General features: G+C 60.5%; 15 non-coding genes across 15 annotated transcripts; 9 read left to right on the forward strand and 6 right to left on the reverse strand.

Moving 5' to 3' along the window:
• Nucleotides 1–2,364: 2,364 nt before the first annotated feature.
• On the reverse strand, nt 2,365–2,435 carry TRNAG-GCC (transfer RNA glycine (anticodon GCC)). The gene has a single exon. It is a non-coding gene; the product is annotated as a tRNA-Gly (tRNA).
• A 1,139-nt stretch (nt 2,436–3,574) lies between these two features.
• TRNAL-CAG (transfer RNA leucine (anticodon CAG)) lies at nt 3,575–3,657 on the reverse strand. Its single transcript has one exon. It is a non-coding gene; the product is annotated as a tRNA-Leu (tRNA).
• A 571-nt stretch (nt 3,658–4,228) lies between these two features.
• On the forward strand, nt 4,229–4,300 carry TRNAD-GUC (transfer RNA aspartic acid (anticodon GUC)). Its single transcript has one exon. It is a non-coding gene; the product is annotated as a tRNA-Asp (tRNA).
• Nucleotides 4,301–5,144: 844 nt separating this feature from the next.
• On the forward strand, nt 5,145–5,216 carry TRNAG-UCC (transfer RNA glycine (anticodon UCC)). The gene has a single exon. It is a non-coding gene; the product is annotated as a tRNA-Gly (tRNA).
• A 282-nt stretch (nt 5,217–5,498) lies between these two features.
• TRNAE-CUC (transfer RNA glutamic acid (anticodon CUC)) lies at nt 5,499–5,570 on the forward strand. The gene has a single exon. It is a non-coding gene; the product is annotated as a tRNA-Glu (tRNA).
• A 4,359-nt stretch (nt 5,571–9,929) lies between these two features.
• On the reverse strand, nt 9,930–10,000 carry TRNAG-GCC (transfer RNA glycine (anticodon GCC)). The gene has a single exon. It is a non-coding gene; the product is annotated as a tRNA-Gly (tRNA).
• A 1,139-nt stretch (nt 10,001–11,139) lies between these two features.
• TRNAL-CAG (transfer RNA leucine (anticodon CAG)) lies at nt 11,140–11,222 on the reverse strand. Its single transcript has one exon. It is a non-coding gene; the product is annotated as a tRNA-Leu (tRNA).
• A 571-nt stretch (nt 11,223–11,793) lies between these two features.
• On the forward strand, nt 11,794–11,865 carry TRNAD-GUC (transfer RNA aspartic acid (anticodon GUC)). Its single transcript has one exon. It is a non-coding gene; the product is annotated as a tRNA-Asp (tRNA).
• An 844-nt stretch (nt 11,866–12,709) lies between these two features.
• On the forward strand, nt 12,710–12,781 carry TRNAG-UCC (transfer RNA glycine (anticodon UCC)). Its single transcript has one exon. It is a non-coding gene; the product is annotated as a tRNA-Gly (tRNA).
• A 282-nt stretch (nt 12,782–13,063) lies between these two features.
• TRNAE-CUC (transfer RNA glutamic acid (anticodon CUC)) lies at nt 13,064–13,135 on the forward strand. The gene has a single exon. It is a non-coding gene; the product is annotated as a tRNA-Glu (tRNA).
• Nucleotides 13,136–17,497: 4,362 nt separating this feature from the next.
• On the reverse strand, nt 17,498–17,568 carry TRNAG-GCC (transfer RNA glycine (anticodon GCC)). Its single transcript has one exon. It is a non-coding gene; the product is annotated as a tRNA-Gly (tRNA).
• Nucleotides 17,569–18,707: 1,139 nt separating this feature from the next.
• TRNAL-CAG (transfer RNA leucine (anticodon CAG)) lies at nt 18,708–18,790 on the reverse strand. The gene has a single exon. It is a non-coding gene; the product is annotated as a tRNA-Leu (tRNA).
• A 571-nt stretch (nt 18,791–19,361) lies between these two features.
• On the forward strand, nt 19,362–19,433 carry TRNAD-GUC (transfer RNA aspartic acid (anticodon GUC)). The gene has a single exon. It is a non-coding gene; the product is annotated as a tRNA-Asp (tRNA).
• Nucleotides 19,434–20,277: 844 nt separating this feature from the next.
• Nucleotides 20,278–20,349, forward strand: TRNAG-UCC (transfer RNA glycine (anticodon UCC)). The gene has a single exon. It is a non-coding gene; the product is annotated as a tRNA-Gly (tRNA).
• A 282-nt stretch (nt 20,350–20,631) lies between these two features.
• On the forward strand, nt 20,632–20,703 carry TRNAE-CUC (transfer RNA glutamic acid (anticodon CUC)). The gene has a single exon. It is a non-coding gene; the product is annotated as a tRNA-Glu (tRNA).
• The last annotated feature ends 4,225 nt before the right edge of the window (nt 20,704–24,928 follow it).

Here is a 24,928-nt window from a genome sequence, read left to right on the forward strand (position 1 = left end):
TCCCCGTCGTGGGTACACAGCCGCCAAAGAGAAAAACTGTTGTTTGGAGAGATCCACGCACCCCCGTGTTTGTAGCTGCGCTACGTGCCACAGCCAAGACACAGAAAAAACCCATGTGCCCATCAGCAGTCGGCTGAGAGAAAAGGATGTGGTATATATGTACTGTGGAGTATTACTCAGCCATTTCAGAAAATGAAATATTGCCATTTGCCACAATAAGGATGGTCCTAGAGACCATTACACTTGGTGAAGTAAGTCTGACAGAGAAGCACAAAGATACGTGGAATCTAAAACGTAATAGAAAAGAATGTATGTGCAAAAGAGAAACAGACTCCCAGACAGAGAAAACACACTGATGGTTACCCGAGGAGAAAGGCAGGGGTGGAGACATAAATTAGGAGCTGCGATGAACAGATACACCGTACTTCATATAAAAGACATAAGCAGGGGGCTTCCCTGGTGGCGCAGTGGTTGAGAGTCCGCCTGCCGATGCAGGGGACACGGGTTCGTGCCCCGCTCCGGGAAGATCCCACATGCCGCGGAGCGGCTGGGCCCGTGAGCCATGGCCGCTGAGCCTGCGCGTCCGGAGCCTGTGCTCCGCAACGGGAGAGGCCACAGCAGTGAGAGGCCCGCGTACTGCAAAAAAAAAAAAAACACATAAGCAACAAGGATTTCCAGTATAACACAGGGAATGATATTCAATATCGTGTAGTAAGCTATCATGGAAAGCAATCTGAAACGTTATTAGACATGGGAAACAGTATCTGCTTTGCTGTGCACCTGAAACTAACTCAATATTGTTAATCAACTTTTCTTCCAAAATTACAGCTAGTCGTTCTTATAAGTAAGTAAGTAAATGAATAAATAAATATTAAATGCATAAATAAAAACAACACACTAAAGAAATAGGTGAAATAGGGGCTCTCATATGATCCAGCAATCCCCATCGCGGGTACACATCGGCAGAGGAGAGAAACTGTCATTTGAAGAGATCCATGCACCCCCATGTTCACGGCAGCACTACGGGCCACAGCCAAGACATGGACAAAACCCAAGTGCCCATCAGCCGATGGCTGGCACGGGAAGACGTGATATATATGTACTGTGGAATATTACTCAGCCATACAAAAGAGTGAGATACTGCCATTTGCACCAAGAAGGAGGGACCTAGAGTATATTACACTTAGCGACGTAAGTCAGGCAGAGAAGCACAAAGATACGGGGACTCTAAAGCGTACTACAAACGAACGTATGTGCCAAAGAGAGAGACACACAGACATAGAAAACACACTGTTCGTTACCCAAGGGGAAAGTGTAGGGCAGGGGAAATTCCGGAGCTGTGATTAACAGAGAGGAAATACTATACATAAAGCACACAAGCAACAAGGATTTACCGTACAGCACAGGGAACTGTATTCATGTGTCGTGATAACGTATAACGGAAAATAACCTGGAAAAGGACATATAACTGAATCACTTTGCTGTACACCTGAAAGTAACACAAAGTTTAAACCAACCATACTGCTACGAAAAGGAGAAGAAGACGAAGGGGAAAACAAGAGGGCAACGGGACAGAGGCAAGGGCAGGATCCTTGACAACGTAGGATTTGGAAAGGATCGGGGCGGGGGGGGGAAGTGGCGAGATAGGAGGTGGGAGGAGGGTGTTTGTGGGAATAGGCAGGAGGCTGAGGTGGTGGTGCTGGGGGGTGCTGTCCCGAGGGCTGATGCTGTTGGTGGGAGCAGAGGTTCAGGGGAGGGGGTGGTGTTTGTCGTGCTGATGGTGCTGGTGGCAGTAGCGGTGGAGGAGCGGGCCGGTGTTGGAAACGTGTTTCTGTTGAGGGTCAAAACGTGAATCTAGAGTGTAGTCTGCGATGATAGTGTGGACTTCTTTGGAACTCCTCGTGCAAGTGAGCGCTTTTGGGACTCTAGGAAACTGGGATGTATCGCTCCCAGAGGTGGCGACTTGCTTGCTGCTGGTTGTGCAAAGATAGTATAATTTTCGGAGTGAGGGCAGAGTGAGGCAGAGAGCTTGGACACGTGGCGAAAGGTGAAGAGGTTGGGCTGTGCGGGTGCCAGTGTGGGGTGTTCCTTACAGTGACAAGCGGGACACAAGGGGGGTCGGGGTCAGGAAGAGAACAAGGACAAGGAAGGGGTCTGGGCGAAAGAGTGGCTGAGCCCGCGAGGTGTCAGGTCCTGGAGGCCTGGCTCCCGGGTGTGTGTGGGGTGGGGGCGTCTGCGTGGGAAGGACAGGGGCCGGAAGGTGCGGTGGTGAGCGAGCTGTTGCAGGACCGGTGCCTTGAGTGTGGCAACTGGGAAACCCAGCTCCGCTTTGGGGCTGCGGGCACCAAAAGGGGACGCTGCGTCTGCATGGGCCGGGAATCGAACCCGGGCCTCCCGCGTGGCAGGCGAGAATTCTACCACTGAACCACCCATGCATGCACCGATGGCCGCCGGTGCCCGCCGCTGCCCCAGCGGCGCCCAACGCTGCCCCAGCGGCGCTCGCCGCCAACCGCCGGACCCTGGTCACTGGTCGCCCCGTGGGCATGGGCTCCATTTGAGCAAGAGGCCGACGGGCCACCTGAATGAGAGGCTCCGGGCACTCTGGCGACCCCAGGGCGCGAGGCGGTCGGAAGCACCGAAGGATGGAGGGACGCAGGCGGGCTCGGCCCGTCCTGCGCTTTCTCTGCCGTCCACGGGCTCGGCCCGTCCTGCGCTTTCTCTGCCGTCCACGGAGCCGATTGACTGTCGGTGTCGCCAGGCGAAGCCAGGAGGCGAACCGGCCTGGCCCGCGCCCGAATCCCGGTCAGGGCAGGCGAGGCGTGGCCGCTGCGGCTGAGCACCGACGTTCCTCTCAGCCGCCGCCCGGCTCCGACGCAGGCAGGCAGGCAGGCAGGTGTGGTCCGGCCAGGGTCCCAAGGCGAAAAAGCACCGAGGGCACGCACCACAGGCCGGCAAGACGCTGTCGGCGGCCACCTCGCTGTGGCTGTGGAGGGAATGGAATGGGCAGGCAGGCCGTTGGGTCTGGCGGGAAGGACAGGATGTTGGAAAGAGGGAGAGCTGCTGCTGGCGGAAGTGGAAGAAAGGCTGTGAGAACGAGTCCGCTGTTCACCAGGCAGAAGTCGGAGGGCGGACGAGGCGTGGAGGGCTTTCCACACGCGGCCGTTCTGCGTGTGGCGGTGGGGGCGGGGTGGAGCGGGGGAGAGGCCGTGGGGGGGAGGGGCGAAGGCAGGCAGGCAGGCAGGAAGACCAGCAGCAGCAGCAGCAGCCGCCAGCAGGTGAGGAAAGATGTGCTGCGAAGGACTGAAGGGCTTCCTGGTGTGGGTGCAGGTAGGAAGGGGCGTAGGAGCTGGCGGGGAGGGCGTTTGTCCGGAAAGCCCGTGGCCGGAGGGGTTCGTAGCGGGCCGTTTCTGCCAGGCCCGCGGCCGTGGCTGAGAAGGTCCCGCGTCTGAGAGGCGTGCATGTCCGGGCCGCAGTTTGGAGAGGCGGCAAGAGTGCAAGGCGCGAACGGACTGGAAGGCAGTAAAGCGCTGCCATAGGGCCGGGTGCGTTTGTCGGGCGGGCCAAAAGGCTGGCTTGTCAGGAGTGGGATTCGAACCCACGCCTCCAGGGGAGACTGCGACCTGAACGCAGCGCCTTAGACCGCTCGGCCATCCTGACGGCGGGCCTGGGCGTGCGCGTGGCCGCTCGGCTGGCTGGGACCCGACGCGACGCGCAGCCCGGTGCCCTTGGCGGGACGCGGTGCTCCGCGCCAGGCGCGCGGCCGTGTGGGGGAGCGACGGAGCGGGCGCGCGGCGGCCGACGGGGAGCAAGGCCAGACGACGCGCCTGGCTCCGCCGCGCTGGCGCCCTCGCCCAGCCCTGGCCCCGGACGGAGCCGGGCCGCGTCTTGCCAGCCCCTGCCGCCGGCCCCCACCCGCGCCTCTCCTCGCCGGCCGTGGCCAGGCGCGCACCCACCCCCTCCTCGCAGCCTTGCTTTCGGTCTCGGGCCCCCTCCTCCCGGCGCGATCCCCGCGTCGGAGGCAATAGGCAGCGCGCACTGGGAGCTTTCAGCGCCACTTGGGTCCGGGTCCCTGTCGGGTCGGGGGCTGCTGCTTTGGAGGACGCGGTTGGTGTGGCGTTGGGTCGGCTCGGGCACGTGCCGGGCGCCCGTGGTGGGCCGGGGCCGGAGGGCGGGGGGAGGCGTCGGCCGGCAGCCCGAGAGCGTCCGGGCGCGGGGGCGGTGGCCGCCGTCCTCGTTAGTATAGTGGTGAGTATCCCCGCCTGTCACGCGGGAGACCGGGGTTCGATTCCCCGACGGGGAGGCAACACGCCCCCTTTTGGTGGCTGGCGCCGCTCTCTGTCCCGCCGCCTATCTCCCAAGGACCCTGCTTGTCCGCCCTGTGCCCTCCGTCCTCCAGCGAGGCGCAGGGCCCCAGCGCGTGCCCAGCCTGCCCACCCTCGACCCCCTCCAGCCCTCCAGCCCTTCCTCGTCGCCGGGCACTCAGTCGCCACGGCCGAGCGACGGCCTCCTCTGGACACCACAAGCTCTCGATGACGTTGCGGCCCGCCCAAAGTGGCTGTCTCCGTGGGCTCCTTGCGTCGCGACGCAAGGCTGCGCAGCTATGCACAGCTGCATAGGTGCCCAGCTGCCGGGACGGGTGGGAGGCGGATGAGTGCCGTCCCCTGTCGGTGCGGGAAGTGGCCTGGCCAGGCGCCGGGTGGAGAAGGGCTTTGGCGAGCCGGGGTGCTGGAAGATGCGTGCGCCGGGGGCGGGGGCGGGCCGCGGCGTGGAGCCGAGGGACCTGGAGCAGCAAGGCAGCGAGAGCGCCACCCTGAGGCGATCGGGCGGGTGGTCTAGGGCAGCTTCGTGGGGCTGGCGCGGGTGGGGCGCCGGGGGGCCTTGGTGGCGTCTGTGACGTCACAGAGCTGCGGGCCGGCGTGGCGTCGGGGCAGGGCTGCTCCAAGCGGCGGCGGCGGCGGCTGAGGAGGAGGAGGAGGACGAGGAAGAGAAAGGGGAGCAGAAGGAGGAAGAGAAGGAGGAGGAGTCGGAAGAGAAGGAGTCGGAGGAGGAGGAGGAGGAGGAGGAGGAGGGGGAGGAGGAAGCGGCGACGAGAGTGCGCTCGGGCGAGCCCGGTGCCGGCGTCTCGGGGCGGCCCGGGCTGTGCAGCGTTGGTGGTATAGTGGTGAGCATAGCTGCCTTCCAAGCAGTTGACCCGGGTTCGATTCCCGGCCAACGCAGCGGGCTGACCTTTTGCCGCGCTGCGCGGGCGGCCGGCCGGCCGGCCGGGGCCCTGTGAGGGAGAGCTGGGAGCAGGGAGCTCGGTGGCCCTAGCGGCTCTTCTTGTGTGTGCAAGAAGCAGGCGCGCAGTGTTCTGAGGGTGCTGCGAGCAGGAAGGACGGGAGGACACGTGGATTGCCAGGGGCGGCGTGTGGCTGCACTTGGAAAGGCCGGGTCTTGGCGCCAAGGTGGCGCCGAGCGGCTGCTATGGGTCGAGCAGGAGCCGTGGTAGAGCCCGACGCTCCCTGGTGGTCTAGTGGTTAGGATTCGGCGCTCTCACCGCCGCGGCCCGGGTTCGATTCCCGGTCAGGGAAGCCTTTCTTCTTCCTCTCTACCTCACACCGTCCACATCCCACTTTTAGGCCACGCTTGCTCCGCGGCCTCGGCGTCGCGCCCTGCCCGACAACAGCCGCCCGGTGCCCTGCACCTGCAGCCCAAGCCCTGCCAGGCAACGTCCACCCTCCCTGCCCGGCCAGACCTTTTGGCCGCACTGGCGCGCGCCCACTCGAGGCCTTCGACGTCCCGTGTCTTCGTTTTCACACGCTTGCCTCAGCCCCAAACACGAATGGCCGGGGCGGCGCCTCTCCCCGCCGAGGCTGTGGCCACGAGCAAACGCCCCCGCCGGTGTTTGGACTCTCCAGCAGCACTGCTTCTCCCCCACGGCGACAGCGGCGGCGGCACCGACGGCGCTGTCACACGCGGTGCCTTCTGACAGCGCCGGATCCCCTGTGGAAAGGAGCACCGGTGGGCAGACGGGTGCTTCGCAACACCGCAGCAGGTTTCCTGAACGCCCTTGCCGGTGCCTTGGGGGTGGCTGACAGTGTGGGATGAAGGTGTTTGTGGCCGTGGTCGGTGGCCACCCCACGCGGGCTAGGGAACGGAGCAGAACGAGCCCATGGAGAGAGGGCGGCGGTGGGCCGCGTGCTGGGAGGTGCGAGGAAGGACCTGGGGTGTCTGGCTGGAGCGCGGGCAGGAGCGAGAGGTGTTGGGCTGGCGGGGACCTGGCCCGGGAGAGCGGCTGGCCGCTCAGGCAGGGGCTCAGCAGAAGCTTGGTGTGGTGGGGGCACCTGGCCCGGCACGTGTGTGCGGGTGGGTCAGATCAGGGGGCGGGGTGGGCCTGGAGTAGGAGTGAGTCTGAGGAGCGCTGGCAGAAGTGAGACTTCCGGGCAGGACATTTGACAGTCGGGCCTGGGATACAAGGGGCAGGTGGCGGGGAGAGGGGTCCGAGCCTCCGGGCTGGGGGGAAGGGCGGGGTGTGTGAACGGGCTGTGGGGCGTGGAAGATGGTGGGAGAGGACCCCTTCGCGGTGGGGTGGCGGGTGAGCGCCCCAGACTGGTGTGCTGTGCGGCAAGGTGGTCAGGCCAAGCAATGGGTTGTTACTGGGGGCGGTGGGTAGGAGGCGGGCAAGAGAACAACAGAAACGGAGCGCGCCACAGGGGCTAGGCGGGGTCCGAATCGGGTGGGGGCATTCTACTGCCCCAGAGACACACATCACCTCTCATCGGGAGAAACCATCCAGTCTCAGGTGTGTGTGGTGGCGGGGGTCGGGGGAGGAGGGGTTGAGGTTGAAAGAGGCCAAGGGAGAGGTCCCGTCTGATCCAGCAATCCCACTCCTGGGTGCGTAGCCGGAAATGGCGAAACAAGAGTTCAGAAAGGCACAAGCACCTCCATGTTCACAGCGGCACTATTTGCACTAGCCAAGACGTGGAAAAAACCCAAGTGCCCGTCAACGGGTGGCCAGTACAAGAAGAGGTCGTATCTATGTAGTACGAGCTATCACTCAGCCGTCAATAAAAAAGAATGAACTATTGCCATTTGCTGCCACAAGACTGCTCCCCGAGAATATTACGCTTCGTGAAGTATGTCCGACAGAGAAACACAAAGATACGTGGAATCTCAAAAGTACTACCACTGAATCTGTGTGCGAAACAGAAACAGGCTCACAGACCTGGAAAACACAGTGATGGTTACCCGAGGGAAAAAGGAGGGGTGGAGGGATAAATTAGGAGCTCGATGAACCGATACACAGTACTTCATATAAAGGAGATAAGCAGCAAGGATTTACAGAATAACACAGGGAATGATATTCAATATCCTGCAATAACCTATACTGGAAATCAATCTGAAACAATATTAGACATGGAAAACAGTATCCCCTTTGCTGTACACCTGAAACTAACTCAATGTGGTTAATCAACTCTTCTTCCTAAACCACAAGTACTAGTCCTTAAAAGTAAGTAAGTAAATAAATAAATATATAAATAAATAAATAGGAGGAACTGAGCCATCAGATGATCCAGCAATCCCCGTCGTGGGTACACAGCCGCCAAAGAGAAAAACTGTTGTTTGGAGAGATCCACGCACCCCCGTGTTTGTAGCTGCGCTACGTGCCACAGCCAAGACACAGAAAAAACCCATGTGCCCATCAGCAGTCGGCTGAGAGAAAAGGATGTGGTATATATGTACTGTGGAGTATTACTCAGCCATTTCAGAAAATGAAATATTGCCATTTGCCACAATAAGGATGGTCCTAGAGACCATTACACTTGGTGAAGTAAGTCTGACAGAGAAGCACAAAGATACGTGGAATCTAAAACGTAATAGAAAAGAATGTATGTGCAAAAGAGAAACAGACTCCCAGACAGAGAAAACACACTGATGGTTACCCGAGGAGAAAGGCAGGGGTGGAGACATAAATTAGGAGCTGCGATGAACAGATACACCGTACTTCATATAAAAGACATAAGCAGGGGGCTTCCCTGGTGGCGCAGTGGTTGAGAGTCCGCCTGCCGATGCAGGGGACACGGGTTCGTGCCCCGCTCCGGGAAGATCCCACATGCCGCGGAGCGGCTGGGCCCGTGAGCCATGGCCGCTGAGCCTGCGCGTCCGGAGCCTGTGCTCCGCAACGGGAGAGGCCACAGCAGTGAGAGGCCCGCGTACTGCAAAAAAAAAAAAAAAAAAAAAAACACATAAGCAACAAGGATTTCCAGTATAACACAGGGAATGATATTCAATATCGTGTAGTAAGCTATCATGGAAAGCAATCTGAAACGTTATTAGACATGGGAAACAGTATCTGCTTTGCTGTGCACCTGAAACTAACTCAATATTGTTAATCAACTTTTCTTCCAAAATTACAGCTAGTCGTTCTTATAAGTAAGTAAGTAAATGAATAAATAAATATTAAATGCATAAATAAAAACAACACACTAAAGAAATAGGTGAAATAGGGGCTCTCATATGATCCAGCAATCCCCATCGCGGGTACACATCGGCAGAGGAGAGAAACTGTCATTTGAAGAGATCCATGCACCCCCATGTTCACGGCAGCACTACGGGCCACAGCCAAGACATGGACAAAACCCAAGTGCCCATCAGCCGATGGCTGGCACGGGAAGACGTGATATATATGTACTGTGGAATATTACTCAGCCATACAAAAGAGTGAGATACTGCCATTTGCACCAAGAAGGAGGGACCTAGAGTATATTACACTTAGCGACGTAAGTCAGGCAGAGAAGCACAAAGATACGGGGACTCTAAAGCGTACTACAAACGAACGTATGTGCCAAAGAGAGAGACACACAGACATAGAAAACACACTGTTCGTTACCCAAGGGGAAAGTGTAGGGCAGGGGAAATTCCGGAGCTGTGATTAACAGAGAGGAAATACTATACATAAAGCACACAAGCAACAAGGATTTACCGTACAGCACAGGGAACTGTATTCATGTGTCGTGATAACGTATAACGGAAAATAACCTGGAAAAGGACATATAACTGAATCACTTTGCTGTACACCTGAAAGTAACACAAAGTTTAAACCAACCATACTGCTACGAAAAGGAGAAGAAGACGAAGGGGAAAACAAGAGGGCAACGGGACAGAGGCAAGGGCAGGATCCTTGACAACGTAGGATTTGGAAAGGATCGGGGCGGGGGGGGGAAGTGGCGAGATAGGAGGTGGGAGGAGGGTGTTTGTGGGAATAGGCAGGAGGCTGAGGTGGTGGTGCTGGGGGGTGCTGTCCCGAGGGCTGATGCTGTTGGTGGGAGCAGAGGTTCAGGGGAGGGGGTGGTGTTTGTCGTGCTGATGGTGCTGGTGGCAGTAGCGGTGGAGGAGCGGGCCGGTGTTGGAAACGTGTTTCTGTTGAGGGTCAAAACGTGAATCTAGAGTGTAGTCTGCGATGATAGTGTGGACTTCTTTGGAACTCCTCGTGCAAGTGAGCGCTTTTGGGACTCTAGGAAACTGGGATGTATCGCTCCCAGAGGTGGCGACTTGCTTGCTGCTGGTTGTGCAAAGATAGTATAATTTTCGGAGTGGGGGCAGAGTGAGGCAGAGAGCTTGGACACGGCGAAAGGTGAAGAGGTTGGGCTGTGCGGGTGCCAGTGTGGGGTGTTCCTTACAGTGACAAGCGGGACACAAGCGGGGTCGGGGTCAGGAAGAGAACAAGGACAAGGAAGGGGTCTGGGCGAAAGAGTGGCTGAGCCCGCGAGGTGTCAGGTCCTGGAGGCCTGGCTCCCGGGTGTGTGTGGGGTGGGGGCGTCTGCTGGGAAGGACAGGGGCCGGAAGGTGCGGTGGTGAGCGAGCTGTTGCAGGACCGGTGCCTTGAGTGTGGCAGCTGGGAAACCCAGCTCCGCTTTGGGGCTGCGGGCACCAAAAGGGGACGCTGCGTCTGCATGGGCCGGGAATCGAACCCGGGCCTCCCGCGTGGCAGGCGAGAATTCTACCACTGAACCACCCATGCATGCACCGATGGCCACCGGTGCCCGCCGCTGCCCCAGCGGCGCCCAACGCTGCCCCAGCGGCGCTCGCCGCCAACCGCCGGACCCTGGTCACTGGTCGCCCCGTGGGCATGGGCTCCATTTGAGCAAGAGGCCGACGGGCCACCTGAATGAGAGGCTCCGGGCACTCTGGCGACCCCAGGGCGCGAGGCGGTCGGAAGCACCGAAGGATGGAGGGACGCAGGCGGGCTCGGCCCGTCCTGCGCTTTCTCTGCCGTCCACGGGCTCGGCCCGTCCTGCGCTTTCTCTGCCGTCCACGGAGCCGATTGACTGTCGGTGTCGCCAGGCGAAGCCAGGAGGCGAACCGGCCTGGCCCGCGCCCGAATCCCGGTCAGGGCAGGCGAGGCGTGGCCGCTGCGGCTGAGCACCGACGTTCCTCTCAGCCGCCGCCCGGCTCCGACGCAGGCAGGCAGGCAGGCAGGTGTGGTCCGGCCAGGGTCCCAAGGCGAAAAAGCACCGAGGGCACGCACCACAGGCCGGCAAGACGCTGTCGGCGGCCACCTCGCTGTGGCTGTGGAGGGAATGGAATGGGCAGGCAGGCCGTTGGGTCTGGCGGGAAGGACAGGATGTTGGAAAGAGGGAGAGCTGCTGCTGGCGGAAGTGGAAGAAAGGCTGTGAGAACGAGTCCGCTGTTCACCAGGCAGAAGTCGGAGGGCGGGCGAGGCGTGGAGGGCTTTCCACACGCGGCCGTTCTGCGTGTGGCGGTGGGGGCGGGGTGGAGCGGGGGAGAGGCCGTGGGGGGGAGGGGCGAAGGCAGGCAGGCAGGCAGGAAGACCAGCAGCAGCAGCAGCAGCCGCCAGCAGGTGAGGAAAGATGTGCTGCGAAGGACTGAAGGGCTTCCTGGTGTGGGTGCAGGTAGGAAGGGGCGTAGGAGCTGGCGGGGAGGGCGTTTGTCCGGAAAGCCCGTGGCCGGAGGGGTTCGTAGCGGGCCGTTTCTGCCAGGCCCGCGGCCGTGGCTGAGAAGGTCCCGCGTCTGAGAGGCGTGGATGTCCGGGCCGCAGTTTGGAGAGGCGGCAAGAGTGCAAGGCGCGAACGGACTGGAAGGCAGTAAAGCGCTGCCATAGGGCCGGGTGCGTTTGTCGGGCGGGCCAAAAGGCTGGCTTGTCAGGAGTGGGATTCGAACCCACGCCTCCAGGGGAGACTGCGACCTGAACGCAGCGCCTTAGACCGCTCGGCCATCCTGACGGCGGGCCTGGGCGTGCGCGTGGCCGCTCGGCTGGCTGGGACCCGACGCGACGCGCAGCCCGGTGCCCTTGGCGGGACGCGGTGCTCCGCGCCAGGCGCGCGGCCGTGTGGGGGAGCGACGGAGCGGGCGCGCGGCGGCCGGCGGGGAGCAAGGCCAGACGACGCGCCTGGCTCCGCCGCGCTGGCGCCCTCGCCCAGCCCTGGCCCCGGACGGAGCCGGGCCGCGTCTTGCCAGCCCCTGCCGCCGGCCCCCACCCGCGCCTCTCCTCGCCGGCCGTGGCCAGGCGCGCACCCACCCCCTCCTCGCAGCCTTGCTTTCGGTCTCGGGCCCCCTCCTCCCGGCGCGATCCCCGCGTCGGAGGCAATAGGCAGCGCGCACTGGGAGCTTTCAGCGCCACTTGGGTCCGGGTCCCTGTCGGGTCGGGGGCTGCTGCTTTGGAGGACGCGGTTGGTGTGGCGTTGGGTCGGCTCGGGCACGTGCCGGGCGCCCGTGGTGGGCCGGGGCCGGAGGGCGGGGGGAGGCGTCGGCCGGCAGCCCGAGAGCGTCCGGGCGCGGGGGCGGTGGCCGCCGTCCTCGTTAGTATAGTGGTGAGTATCCCCGCCTGTCACGCGGGAGACCGGGGTTCGATTCCCCGACGGGGAGGCAACACGCCCCCTTTTGGTGGCTGGCGCCGCTCTCTGTCCCGCCGCCTATCTCCCAAGGACCCTGCTTGTCCGCCCTGTGCCCTCCGTCCTCCAGCGAGGCGCAGGGCCCCAGCGCGTGCCCAGCCTGCCCACCCTCGACCCCCTCCAGCCCTCCAGCCCTTCCTCGTCGCCGGGCACTCAGTCGCCACGGCCGAGCGACGGCCTCCTCTGGACACCACAAGCTCTCGATGACGTTGCGGCCCGCCCAAAGTGGCTGTCTCCGTGGGCTCCTTGCGTCGCGACGCAAGGCTGCGCAGCTATGCACAGCTGCATAGGTGCCCAGCTGCCGGGACGGGTGGGAGGCGGATGAGTGCCGTCCCCTGTCGGTGCGGGAAGTGGCCTGGCCAGGCGCCGGGTGGAGAAGGGCTTTGGCGAGCCGGGGTGCTGGAAGATGCGTGCGCCGGGGGCGGGGGCGGGCCGCGGCGTGGAGCCGAGGGACCTGGAGCAGCAAGGCAGCGAGAGCGCCACCCTGAGGCGATCGGGCGGGTGGTCTAGGGCAGCTTCGTGGGGCTGGCGCGGGTGGGGCGCCGGGGGGCCTTGGTGGCGTCTGTGACGTCACAGAGCTGCGGGCCGGCGTGGCGTCGGGGCAGGGCTGCTCCAAGCGGCGGCGGCGGCGGCTGAGGAGGAGGAGGAGGACGAGGAAGAGAAAGGGGAGCAGAAGGAGGAAGAGAAGGAGGAGGAGTCGGAAGAGAAGGAGTCGGAGGAGGAGGAGGAGGAGGAGGAGGAGGGGGAGGAGGAAGCGGCGACGAGAGTGCGCTCGGGCGAGCCCGGTGCCGGCGTCTCGGGGCGGCCCGGGCTGTGCAGCGTTGGTGGTATAGTGGTGAGCATAGCTGCCTTCCAAGCAGTTGACCCGGGTTCGATTCCCGGCCAACGCAGCGGGCTGACCTTTTGCCGCGCTGCGCGGGCGGCCGGCCGGCCGGCCGGGGCCCTGTGAGGGAGAGCTGGGAGCAGGGAGCTCGGTGGCCCTAGCGGCTCTTCTTGTGTGTGCGAGAAGCAGGCGCGCAGTGTTCTGAGGGTGCTGCGAGCAGGAAGGACGGGAGGACACGTGGATTGCCAGGGGCGGCGTGTGGCTGCACTTGGAAAGGCCGGGTCTTGGCGCCAAGGTGGCGCCGAGCGGCTGCTATGGGTCGAGCAGGAGCCGTGGTAGAGCCCGACGCTCCCTGGTGGTCTAGTGGTTAGGATTCGGCGCTCTCACCGCCGCGGCCCGGGTTCGATTCCCGGTCAGGGAAGCCTTTCTTCTTCCTCTCTACCTCACACCGTCCACATCCCACTTTTAGGCCACGCTTGCTCCGCGGCCTCGGCGTCGCGCCCTGCCCGACAACAGCCGCCCGGTGCCCTGCACCTGCAGCCCAAGCCCTGCCAGGCAACGTCCACCCTCCCTGCCCGGCCAGACCTTTTGGCCGCACTGGCGCGCGCCCACTCGAGGCCTTCGACGTCCCGTGTCTTCGTTTTCACACGCTTGCCTCAGCCCCAAACACGAATGGCCGGGGCGGCGCCTCTCCCCGCCGAGGCTGTGGCCACGAGCAAACGCCCCCGCCGGTGTTTGGACTCTCCAGCAGCACTGCTTCTCCCCCACGGCGACAGCGGCGGCGGCACCGACGGCGCTGTCACACGCGGTGCCTTCTGACAGCGCCGGATCCCCTGTGGAAAGGAGCACCGGTGGGCAGACGGGTGCTTCGCAACACCGCAGCAGGTTTCCTGAACGCCCTTGCCGGTGCCTTGGGGGTGGCTGACAGTGTGGGATGAAGGTGTTTGTGGCCGTGGTCGGTGGCCACCCCACGCGGGCTAGGGAACGGAGCAGAACGAGCCCATGGAGAGAGGGCGGCGGTGGGCCGCGTGCTGGGAGGTGCGAGGAAGGACCTGGGGTGTCTGGCTGGAGCGCGGGCAGGAGCGAGAGGTGTTGGGCTGGCGGGGACCTGGCCCGGGAGAGCGGCTGGCCGCTCAGGCAGGGGCTCAGCAGAAGCTTGGTGTGGTGGGGGCACCTGGCCCGGCACGTGTGTGCGGGTGGGTCAGATCAGGGGGCGGGGTGGGCCTGGAGTAGGAGTGAGTCTGAGGAGCGCTGGCAGAAGTGAGACTTCCGGGCAGGACATTTGACAGTCGGGCCTGGGATACAAGGGGCAGGTGGCGGGGAGAGGGGTCCGAGCCTCCGGGCTGGGGGGAAGGGCGGGGTGTGTGAACGGGCTGTGGGGCGTGGAAGATGGTGGGAGAGGACCCCTTCGCGGTGGGGTGGCGGGTGAGCGCCCCAGACTGGTGTGCTGTGCGGCAAGGTGGTCAGGCCAAGCAATGGGTTGTTACTGGGGGCGGTGGGTAGGAGGCGGGCAAGAGAACAACAGAAACGGAGCGCGCCACAGGGGCTAGGCGGGGTCCGAATCGGGTGGGGGCATTCTACTGCCCCAGAGACACACATCACCTCTCATCGGGAGAAACCATCCAGTCTCAGGTGTGTGTGGTGGCGGGGGTCGGGGGAGGAGGGGTTGAGGTTGAAAGAGGCCAAGGGAGAGGTCCCGTCTGATCCAGCAATCCCACTCCTGGGTGCGTAGCCGGAAATGGCGAAACAAGAGTTCAGAAAGGCACAAGCACCTCCATGTTCACAGCGGCACTATTTGCACTAGCCAAGACGTGGAAAAAACCCAAGTGCCCGTCAACGGGTGGCCAGTACAAGAAGAGGTCGTATCTATGTAGTACGAGCTATCACTCAGCCGTCAATAAAAAAGAATGAACTATTGCCATTTGCTGCCACAAGACTGCTCCCCGAGAATATTACGCTTCGTGAAGTATGTCCGACAGAGAAACACAAAGATACGTGGAATCTCAAAAGTACTACCACTGAATCTGTGTGCGAAACAGAAACAGGCTCACAGACCTGGAAAACACAGTGATGGTTACCCGAGGGAAAAAGGAGGGGTGGAGGGATAAATTAGGAGCTCGATGAACCGATACACAGTACTTCATATAAAGGAGATAAGCAGCAAGGATTTACAGAATAACACAGGGAATGATATTCAATATCCTGCAATAACCTATACTGGAAATCAATCTGAAACAATATTAGACATGGAAAACAGTATCCCCTTTGCTGTACACCTGAAACTAACTCAATGTGGTTAATCAACTCTTCTTCCTAAACCACAAGTACTAGTCCTTAAAAGTAAGTAAGTAAATAAATAAATATATAAATAAATAAATAGGAGGAACTGAGCCATCAGATGATCCAGCAATCCCCGTCGTGGGTACACAGCCGCCAAAGAGAAAAACTGTTGTTTGGAGAGATCCACGCACCCCCGTGTTTGTAGCTGCGCTACGTGCCACAGCCAAGACACAGAAAAAACCCATGTGCCCATCAGCAGTCGGCTGAGAGAAAAGGATGTGGTATATATGTACTGTGGAGTATTACTCAGCCATTTCAGAAAATGAAATATTGCCATTTGCCACAATAAGGATGGTCCTAGAGACCATTACACTTGGTGAAGTAAGTCTGACAGAGAAGCACAAAGATACGTGGAATCTAAAACGTAATAGAAAAGAATGTATGTGCAAAAGAGAAACAGACTCCCAGACAGAGAAAACACACTGATGGTTACCCGAGGAGAAAGGCAGGGGTGGAGACATAAATTAGGAGCTGCGATGAACAGATACACCGTACTTCATATAAAAGACATAAGCAGGGGGCTTCCCTGGTGGCGCAGTGGTTGAGAGTCCGCCTGCCGATGCAGGGGACACGGGTTCGTGCCCCGCTCCGGGAAGATCCCACATGCCGCGGAGCGGCTGGGCCCGTGAGCCATGGCCGCTGAGCCTGCGCGTCCGGAGCCTGTGCTCCGCAACGGGAGAGGCCACAGCAGTGAGAGGCCCGCGTACTGCAAAAAAAAAAAAAAAAAAAAAAACACATAAGCAACAAGGATTTCCAGTATAACACAGGGAATGATATTCAATATCGTGTAGTAAGCTATCATGGAAAGCAATCTGAAACGTTATTAGACATGGGAAACAGTATCTGCTTTGCTGTGCACCTGAAACTAACTCAATATTGTTAATCAACTTTTCTTCCAAAATTACAGCTAGTCGTTCTTATAAGTAAGTAAGTAAATGAATAAATAAATATTAAATGCATAAATAAAAACAACACACTAAAGAAATAGGTGAAATAGGGGCTCTCATATGATCCAGCAATCCCCATCGCGGGTACACATCGGCAGAGGAGAGAAACTGTCATTTGAAGAGATCCATGCACCCCCATGTTCACGGCAGCACTACGGGCCACAGCCAAGACATGGACAAAACCCAAGTGCCCATCAGCCGATGGCTGGCACGGGAAGACGTGATATATATGTACTGTGGAATATTACTCAGCCATACAAAAGAGTGAGATACTGCCATTTGCACCAAGAAGGAGGGACCTAGAGTATATTACACTTAGCGACGTAAGTCAGGCAGAGAAGCACAAAGATACGGGGACTCTAAAGCGTACTACAAACGAACGTATGTGCCAAAGAGAGAGACACACAGACATAGAAAACACACTGTTCGTTACCCAAGGGGAAAGTGTAGGGCAGGGGAAATTCCGGAGCTGTGATTAACAGAGAGGAAATACTATACATAAAGCACACAAGCAACAAGGATTTACCGTACAGCACAGGGAACTGTATTCATGTGTCGTGATAACGTATAACGGAAAATAACCTGGAAAAGGACATATAACTGAATCACTTTGCTGTACACCTGAAAGTAACACAAAGTTTAAACCAACCATACTGCTACGAAAAGGAGAAGAAGACGAAGGGGAAAACAAGAGGGCAACGGGACAGAGGCAAGGGCAGGATCCTTGACAACGTAGGATTTGGAAAGGATCGGGGCGGGGGGGGGAAGTGGCGAGATAGGAGGTGGGAGGAGGGTGTTTGTGGGAATAGGCAGGAGGCTGAGGTGGTGGTGCTGGGGGGTGCTGTCCCGAGGGCTGATGCTGTTGGTGGGAGCAGAGGTTCAGGGGAGGGGGTGGTGTTTGTCGTGCTGATGGTGCTGGTGGCAGTAGCGGTGGAGGAGCGGGCCGGTGTTGGAAACGTGTTTCTGTTGAGGGTCAAAACGTGAATCTAGAGTGTAGTCTGCGATGATAGTGTGGACTTCTTTGGAACTCCTCGTGCAAGTGAGCGCTTTTGGGACTCTAGGAAACTGGGATGTATCGCTCCCAGAGGTGGCGACTTGCTTGCTGCTGGTTGTGCAAAGATAGTATAATTTTCGGAGTGAGGGCAGAGTGAGGCAGAGAGCTTGGACACGTGGCGAAAGGTGAAGAGGTTGGGCTGTGCGGGTGCCAGTGTGGGGTGTTCCTTACAGTGACAAGCGGGACACAAGGGGGGTCGGGGTCAGGAAGAGAACAAGGACAAGGAAGGGGTCTGGGCGAAAGAGTGGCTGAGCCCGCGAGGTGTCAGGTCCTGGAGGCCTGGCTCCCGGGTGTGTGTGGGGTGGGGGCGTCTGCGTGGGAAGGACAGGGGCCGGAAGGTGCGGTGGTGAGCGAGCTGTTGCAGGACCGGTGCCTTGAGTGTGGCAGCTGGGAAACCCAGCTCCGCTTTGGGGCTGCGGGCACCAAAAGGGGACGCTGCGTCTGCATGGGCCGGGAATCGAACCCGGGCCTCCCGCGTGGCAGGCGAGAATTCTACCACTGAACCACCCATGCATGCACCGATGGCCGCCGGTGCCCGCCGCTGCCCCAGCGGCGCCCAACGCTGCCCCAGCGGCGCTCGCCGCCAACCGCCGGACCCTGGTCACTGGTCGCCCCGTGGGCATGGGCTCCATTTGAGCAAGAGGCCGACGGGCCACCTGAATGAGAGGCTCCGGGCACTCTGGCGACCCCAGGGCGCGAGGCGGTCGGAAGCACCGAAGGATGGAGGGACGCAGGCGGGCTCGGCCCGTCCTGCGCTTTCTCTGCCGTCCACGGGCTCGGCCCGTCCTGCGCTTTCTCTGCCGTCCACGGAGCCGATTGACTGTCGGTGTCGCCAGGCGAAGCCAGGAGGCGAACCGGCCTGGCCCGCGCCCGAATCCCGGTCAGGGCAGGCGAGGCGTGGCCGCTGCGGCTGAGCACCGACGTTCCTCTCAGCCGCCGCCCGGCTCCGACGCAGGCAGGCAGGCAGGCAGGTGTGGTCCGGCCAGGGTCCCAAGGCGAAAAAGCACCGAGGGCACGCACCACAGGCCGGCAAGACGCTGTCGGCGGCCACCTCGCTGTGGCTGTGGAGGGAATGGAATGGGCAGGCAGGCCGTTGGGTCTGGCGGGAAGGACAGGATGTTGGAAAGAGGGAGAGCTGCTGCTGGCGGAAGTGGAAGAAAGGCTGTGAGAACGAGTCCGCTGTTCACCAGGCAGAAGTCGGAGGGCGGGCGAGGCGTGGAGGGCTTTCCACACGCGGCCGTTCTGCGTGTGGCGGTGGGGGCGGGGTGGAGCGGGGGAGAGGCCGTGGGGGGGAGGGGCGAAGGCAGGCAGGCAGGCAGGAAGACCAGCAGCAGCAGCAGCAGCCGCCAGCAGGTGAGGAAAGATGTGCTGCGAAGGACTGAAGGGCTTCCTGGTGTGGGTGCAGGTAGGAAGGGGCGTAGGAGCTGGCGGGGAGGGCGTTTGTCCGGAAAGCCCGTGGCCGGAGGGGTTCGTAGCGGGCCGTTTCTGCCAGGCCCGCGGCCGTGGCTGAGAAGGTCCCGCGTCTGAGAGGCGTGCATGTCCGGGCCGCAGTTTGGAGAGGCGGCAAGAGTGCAAGGCGCGAACGGACTGGAAGGCAGTAAAGCGCTGCCATAGGGCCGGGTGCGTTTGTCGGGCGGGCCAAAAGGCTGGCTTGTCAGGAGTGGGATTCGAACCCACGCCTCCAGGGGAGACTGCGACCTGAACGCAGCGCCTTAGACCGCTCGGCCATCCTGACGGCGGGCCTGGGCGTGCGCGTGGCCGCTCGGCTGGCTGGGACCCGACGCGACGCGCAGCCCGGTGCCCTTGGCGGGACGCGGTGCTCCGCGCCAGGCGCGCGGCCGTGTGGGGGAGCGACGGAGCGGGCGCGCGGCGGCCGGCGGGGAGCAAGGCCAGACGACGCGCCTGGCTCCGCCGCGCTGGCGCCCTCGCCCAGCCCTGGCCCCGGACGGAGCCGGGCCGCGTCTTGCCAGCCCCTGCCGCCGGCCCCCACCCGCGCCTCTCCTCGCCGGCCGTGGCCAGGCGCGCACCCACCCCCTCCTCGCAGCCTTGCTTTCGGTCTCGGGCCCCCTCCTCCCGGCGCGATCCCCGCGTCGGAGGCAATAGGCAGCGCGCACTGGGAGCTTTCAGCGCCACTTGGGTCCGGGTCCCTGTCGGGTCGGGGGCTGCTGCTTTGGAGGACGCGGTTGGTGTGGCGTTGGGTCGGCTCGGGCACGTGCCGGGCGCCCGTGGTGGGCCGGGGCCGGAGGGCGGGGGGAGGCGTCGGCCGGCAGCCCGAGAGCGTCCGGGCGCGGGGGCGGTGGCCGCCGTCCTCGTTAGTATAGTGGTGAGTATCCCCGCCTGTCACGCGGGAGACCGGGGTTCGATTCCCCGACGGGGAGGCAACACGCCCCCTTTTGGTGGCTGGCGCCGCTCTCTGTCCCGCCGCCTATCTCCCAAGGACCCTGCTTGTCCGCCCTGTGCCCTCCGTCCTCCAGCGAGGCGCAGGGCCCCAGCGCGTGCCCAGCCTGCCCACCCTCGACCCCCTCCAGCCCTCCAGCCCTTCCTCGTCGCCGGGCACTCAGTCGCCACGGCCGAGCGACGGCCTCCTCTGGACACCACAAGCTCTCGATGACGTTGCGGCCCGCCCAAAGTGGCTGTCTCCGTGGGCTCCTTGCGTCGCGACGCAAGGCTGCGCAGCTATGCACAGCTGCATAGGTGCCCAGCTGCCGGGACGGGTGGGAGGCGGATGAGTGCCGTCCCCTGTCGGTGCGGGAAGTGGCCTGGCCAGGCGCCGGGTGGAGAAGGGCTTTGGCGAGCCGGGGTGCTGGAAGATGCGTGCGCCGGGGGCGGGGGCGGGCCGCGGCGTGGAGCCGAGGGACCTGGAGCAGCAAGGCAGCGAGAGCGCCACCCTGAGGCGATCGGGCGGGTGGTCTAGGGCAGCTTCGTGGGGCTGGCGCGGGTGGGGCGCCGGGGGGCCTTGGTGGCGTCTGTGACGTCACAGAGCTGCGGGCCGGCGTGGCGTCGGGGCAGGGCTGCTCCAAGCGGCGGCGGCGGCGGCTGAGGAGGAGGAGGAGGACGAGGAAGAGAAAGGGGAGCAGAAGGAGGAAGAGAAGGAGGAGGAGTCGGAAGAGAAGGAGTCGGAGGAGGAGGAGGAGGAGGAGGAGGAGGGGGAGGAGGAAGCGGCGACGAGAGTGCGCTCGGGCGAGCCCGGTGCCGGCGTCTCGGGGCGGCCCGGGCTGTGCAGCGTTGGTGGTATAGTGGTGAGCATAGCTGCCTTCCAAGCAGTTGACCCGGGTTCGATTCCCGGCCAACGCAGCGGGCTGACCTTTTGCCGCGCTGCGCGGGCGGCCGGCCGGCCGGCCGGGGCCCTGTGAGGGAGAGCTGGGAGCAGGGAGCTCGGTGGCCCTAGCGGCTCTTCTTGTGTGTGCGAGAAGCAGGCGCGCAGTGTTCTGAGGGTGCTGCGAGCAGGAAGGACGGGAGGACACGTGGATTGCCAGGGGCGGCGTGTGGCTGCACTTGGAAAGGCCGGGTCTTGGCGCCAAGGTGGCGCCGAGCGGCTGCTATGGGTCGAGCAGGAGCCGTGGTAGAGCCCGACGCTCCCTGGTGGTCTAGTGGTTAGGATTCGGCGCTCTCACCGCCGCGGCCCGGGTTCGATTCCCGGTCAGGGAAGCCTTTCTTCTTCCTCTCTACCTCACACCGTCCACATCCCACTTTTAGGCCACGCTTGCTCCGCGGCCTCGGCGTCGCGCCCTGCCCGACAACAGCCGCCCGGTGCCCTGCACCTGCAGCCCAAGCCCTGCCAGGCAACGTCCACCCTCCCTGCCCGGCCAGACCTTTTGGCCGCACTGGCGCGCGCCCACTCGAGGCCTTCGACGTCCCGTGTCTTCGTTTTCACACGCTTGCCTCAGCCCCAAACACGAATGGCCGGGGCGGCGCCTCTCCCCGCCGAGGCTGTGGCCACGAGCAAACGCCCCCGCCGGTGTTTGGACTCTCCAGCAGCACTGCTTCTCCCCCACGGCGACAGCGGCGGCGGCACCGACGGCGCTGTCACACGCGGTGCCTTCTGACAGCGCCGGATCCCCTGTGGAAAGGAGCACCGGTGGGCAGACGGGTGCTTCGCAACACCGCAGCAGGTTTCCTGAACGCCCTTGCCGGTGCCTTGGGGGTGGCTGACAGTGTGGGATGAAGGTGTTTGTGGCCGTGGTCGGTGGCCACCCCACGCGGGCTAGGGAACGGAGCAGAACGAGCCCATGGAGAGAGGGCGGCGGTGGGCCGCGTGCTGGGAGGTGCGAGGAAGGACCTGGGGTGTCTGGCTGGAGCGCGGGCAGGAGCGAGAGGTGTTGGGCTGGCGGGGACCTGGCCCGGGAGAGCGGCTGGCCGCTCAGGCAGGGGCTCAGCAGAAGCTTGGTGTGGTGGGGGCACCTGGCCCGGCACGTGTGTGCGGGTGGGTCAGATCAGGGGGCGGGGTGGGCCTGGAGTAGGAGTGAGTCTGAGGAGCGCTGGCAGAAGTGAGACTTCCGGGCAGGACATTTGACAGTCGGGCCTGGGATACAAGGGGCAGGTGGCGGGGAGAGGGGTCCGAGCCTCCGGGCTGGGGGGAAGGGCGGGGTGTGTGAACGGGCTGTGGGGCGTGGAAGATGGTGGGAGAGGACCCCTTCGCGGTGGGGTGGCGGGTGAGCGCCCCAGACTGGTGTGCTGTGCGGCAAGGTGGTCAGGCCAAGCAATGGGTTGTTACTGGGGGCGGTGGGTAGGAGGCGGGCAAGAGAACAACAGAAACGGAGCGCGCCACAGGGGCTAGGCGGGGTCCGAATCGGGTGGGGGCATTCTACTGCCCCAGAGACACACATCACCTCTCATCGGGAGAAACCATCCAGTCTCAGGTGTGTGTGGTGGCGGGGGTCGGGGGAGGAGGGGTTGAGGTTGAAAGAGGCCAAGGGAGAGGTCCCGTCTGATCCAGCAATCCCACTCCTGGGTGCGTAGCCGGAAATGGCGAAACAAGAGTTCAGAAAGGCACAAGCACCTCCATGTTCACAGCGGCACTATTTGCACTAGCCAAGACGTGGAAAAAACCCAAGTGCCCGTCAACGGGTGGCCAGTACAAGAAGAGGTCGTATCTATGTAGTACGAGCTATCACTCAGCCGTCAATAAAAAAGAATGAACTATTGCCATTTGCTGCCACAAGACTGCTCCCCGAGAATATTACGCTTCGTGAAGTATGTCCGACAGAGAAACACAAAGATACGTGGAATCTCAAAAGTACTACCACTGAATCTGTGTGCGAAACAGAAACAGGCTCACAGACCTGGAAAACACAGTGATGGTTACCCGAGGGAAAAAGGAGGGGTGGAGGGATAAATTAGGAGCTCGATGAACCGATACACAGTACTTCATATAAAGGAGATAAGCAGCAAGGATTTACAGAATAACACAGGGAATGATATTCAATATCCTGCAATAACCTATACTGGAAATCAATCTGAAACAATATTAGACATGGAAAACAGTATCCCCTTTGCTGTACACCTGAAACTAACTCAATGTGGTTAATCAACTCTTCTTCCTAAACCACAAGTACTAGTCCTTAAAAGTAAGTAAGTAAATAAATAAATATATAAATAAATAAATAGGAGGAACTGAGCCATCAGATGATCCAGCAATCCCCGTCGTGGGTACACAGCCGCCAAAGAGAAAAACTGTTGTTTGGAGAGATCCACGCACCCCCGTGTTTGTAGCTGCGCTACGTGCCACAGCCAAGACACAGAAAAAACCCATGTGCCCATCAGCAGTCGGCTGAGAGAAAAGGATGTGGTATATATGTACTGTGGAGTATTACTCAGCCATTTCAGAAAATGAAATATTGCCATTTGCCACAATAAGGATGGTCCTAGAGACCATTACACTTGGTGAAGTAAGTCTGACAGAGAAGCACAAAGATACGTGGAATCTAAAACGTAATAGAAAAGAATGTATGTGCAAAAGAGAAACAGACTCCCAGACAGAGAAAACACACTGATGGTTACCCGAGGAGAAAGGCAGGGGTGGAGACATAAATTAGGAGCTGCGATGAACAGATACACCGTACTTCATATAAAAGACATAAGCAGGGGGCTTCCCTGGTGGCGCAGTGGTTGAGAGTCCGCCTGCCGATGCAGGGGACACGGGTTCGTGCCCCGCTCCGGGAAGATCCCACATGCCGCGGAGCGGCTGGGCCCGTGAGCCATGGCCGCTGAGCCTGCGCGTCCGGAGCCTGTGCTCCGCAACGGGAGAGGCCACAGCAGTGAGAGGCCCGCGTACTGCAAAAAAAAAAAAAAAAAAAAAAACACATAAGCAACAAGGATTTCCAGTATAACACAGGGAATGATATTCAATATCGTGTAGTAAGCTATCATGGAAAGCAATCTGAAACGTTATTAGACATGGGAAACAGTATCTGCTTTGCTGTGCACCTGAAACTAACTCAATATTGTTAATCAACTTTTCTTCCAAAATTACAGCTAGTCGTTCTTATAAGTAAGTAAGTAAATGAATAAATAAATATTAAATGCATAAATAAAAACAACACACTAAAGAAATAGGTGAAATAGGGGCTCTCATATGATCCAGCAATCCCCATCGCGGGTACACATCGGCAGAGGAGAGAAACTGTCATTTGAAGAGATCCATGCACCCCCATGTTCACGGCAGCACTACGGGCCACAGCCAAGACATGGACAAAACCCAAGTGCCCATCAGCCGATGGCTGGCACGGGAAGACGTGATATATATGTACTGTGGAATATTACTCAGCCATACAAAAGAGTGAGATACTGCCATTTGCACCAAGAAGGAGGGACCTAGAGTATATTACACTTAGCGACGTAAGTCAGGCAGAGAAGCACAAAGATACGGGGACTCTAAAGCGTACTACAAACGAACGTATGTGCCAAAGAGAGAGACACACAGACATAGAAAACACACTGTTCGTTACCCAAGGGGAAAGTGTAGGGCAGGGGAAATTCCGGAGCTGTGATTAACAGAGAGGAAATACTATACATAAAGCACACAAGCAACAAGGATTTACCGTACAGCACAGGGAACTGTATTCATGTGTCGTGATAACGTATAACGGAAAATAACCTGGAAAAGGACATATAACTGAATCACTTTGCTGTACACCTGAAAGTAACACAAAGTTTAAACCAACCATACTGCTACGAAAAGGAGAAGAAGACGAAGGGGAAAACAAGAGGGCAACGGGACAGAGGCAAGGGCAGGATCCTTGACAACGTAGGATTTGGAAAGGATCGGGGCGGGGGGGGGAAGTGGCGAGATAGGAGGTGGGAGGAGGGTGTTTGTGGGAATAGGCAGGAGGCTGAGGTGGTGGTGCTGGGGGGTGCTGTCCCGAGGGCTGATGCTGTTGGTGGGAGCAGAGGTTCAGGGGAGGGGGTGGTGTTTGTCGTGCTGATGGTGCTGGTGGCAGTAGCGGTGGAGGAGCGGGCCGGTGTTGGAAACGTGTTTCTGTTGAGGGTCAAAACGTGAATCTAGAGTGTAGTCTGCGATGATAGTGTGGACTTCTTTGGAACTCCTCGTGCAAGTGAGCGCTTTTGGGACTCTAGGAAACTGGGATGTATCGCTCCCAGAGGTGGCGACTTGCTTGCTGCTGGTTGTGCAAAGATAGTATAATTTTCGGAGTGAGGGCAGAGTGAGGCAGAGAGCTTGGACACGTGGCGAAAGGTGAAGAGGTTGGGCTGTGCGGGTGCCAGTGTGGGGTGTTCCTTACAGTGACAAGCGGGACACAAGGGGGGTCGGGGTCAGGAAGAGAACAAGGACAAGGAAGGGGTCTGGGCGAAAGAGTGGCTGAGCCCGCGAGGTGTCAGGTCCTGGAGGCCTGGCTCCCGGGTGTGTGTGGGGTGG

The sequence above is a fragment of the Orcinus orca genome, chromosome 1 (assembly GCF_937001465.1).
Source record: "Orcinus orca chromosome 1, mOrcOrc1.1, whole genome shotgun sequence".
Classification (NCBI taxonomy): domain Eukaryota; kingdom Metazoa; phylum Chordata; class Mammalia; order Artiodactyla; family Delphinidae; genus Orcinus; species Orcinus orca.